Here is a 1719-nt window from a genome sequence, read left to right as displayed (position 1 = left end):
CATATTCATTATGAAGTGGGGGCAATACCATACAAAAAACCCTATTTTTGACACTTTTCTCTACATTAGATACTTAATTAATTGCTTATAAATTTAAGGAGTAAAAAACTATCTAGCACACTCAAAATATTACTTTTTATTTTCAACATTACATACAGTATACATGTATAGTAGTACATACAATTATTAATTAAATGTCAATTACTTCACATACCGAAACCCTTGATTTAAGTAAGCCGAAAGCTCGCTCGACTGTGTGTCTTGTGTGTGCTCTGTTGTAGGCCTCCTCACCCCCTGGGCTTGGGTTGACATATGGCGTCAACAGCCAAGATCTGCATGCATATCTATTTTGTAAAAAAATGAGTCACTATAACAGTATATTTTTCTGAGACAATTAATTATGACATGCTAGGAAAACATATGGAACAACTGGTTCCAATTTATTTCAAATTGCTTTATTTTTTTTACTTAATTTTCTCAAACTGAATATTTGCAATTGCATGTTGATAAATGTTTACTTACCCAGAATCGCCCAGCAGCCAGCCATCTCCACAAGCTCTTCTCTCAAGTATTCTCCTATTCTGCTTTTACTGAGTATGAAGCTGTCATGGGTGCTACCTGGCCATTTACATACTATGTTGGTAAATCTGCACACAAAAATAAAAGTTTTTAATGTTTGTGCATTTTAGTAAAATAATATAATCAAAACTTTCCATTATTTATGTCAAAAACACAGCAACAACGATCATATGAATGCAGTTGGGTAAAATAAATATTCGCTTTTTAGAAAGCTTTTTCTTATTCCTACAACACAATTTAGACAAGATAACCTTAAAAGTGCCCCTTCACACCATTCATATTACAACCTTTTTTGGCCTTTCAATTTCATTGGGTTAGCATTTAAGGTGAAGGTCAAAGACATATGTTTTCACGCATCGAGGATATAAATGTCGTTGAAATAACGATGTCATTTTGTTTCAGAAAACCTTATTGTGAGTACCCATAGATACGAGTGTGCTACGTTTGTAACCCTATTTGGTACGTACCTCAAGGTTGAATCGCAAATGGCTTGGACGTTCAAAGTGTGGAAACCTTTGCGGCAAACAAACGCTTCTTAGTCGGCAGCCGGTCGAGTGATGGGGATGAGTGTCCCGTCGATCGCTCCAACAACACGAGGGAACCCGGCTATCCTGTAAAATCCTGCCTTCACTTGCCGAAAGCGCTTGATCGTCGATCGGGAACTTGATCAAGTCCAACGCTCCAACAAACCCGTGAAGGCAGGAAGAGATAGACCGGGACACACTCGGCTGGGAAACCCCGTGCAGGTCAGCTAATTCTGACTGGAAATCCCCCTTCCCCAGAAAGCGAAGGGTGACAAGCACCTGTAACTCTGGATCAAGGGGGACGGAACGCTGCGTCTGTCTCTCCAGGTGGGGCCTGATCAATGTACATAGTTGTTCTATCGCATGGCGAGACATCCTGTACCTCGCAACTAACTCTTGATCGTCCAACAAATCCAAATATATCGTCCGGTTTCTGTAAACTCTCTCCCTGTTACCCTTTAAATCTACCTCATTCATAAAAACAATCAACGCAGCCATCTTTAATTTGCGTATCTCAAGTTACGACAGCCTACTAGCCGTCTTAGTGTTTTTTCTTAAATTTAAGAATTCGTAAGGCTAAGCACGTTTCGAGAATAGGGGCCCAGGCCCATAATTT

At 39.6% G+C, this 1719-nt stretch overlaps 1 pseudogene; it reads right to left on the bottom strand.

Annotated features, from left to right (window-relative positions):
* Window positions 1-247: 247 nt before the first annotated feature.
* LOC124266796 lies at window positions 248-1478 on the bottom strand (annotated as a pseudogene).
* Between the last annotated feature and the right edge of the window lie 241 nt (window positions 1479-1719).

Source organism: Haliotis rubra, unplaced genomic scaffold (assembly GCF_003918875.1).
Source record: "Haliotis rubra isolate DU_JTF1 unplaced genomic scaffold, ASM391887v1 Scf128, whole genome shotgun sequence".
NCBI lineage: Eukaryota > Metazoa > Mollusca > Gastropoda > Lepetellida > Haliotidae > Haliotis > Haliotis rubra.
This window is presented reverse-complemented; position numbering and strand designations above follow the sequence as displayed.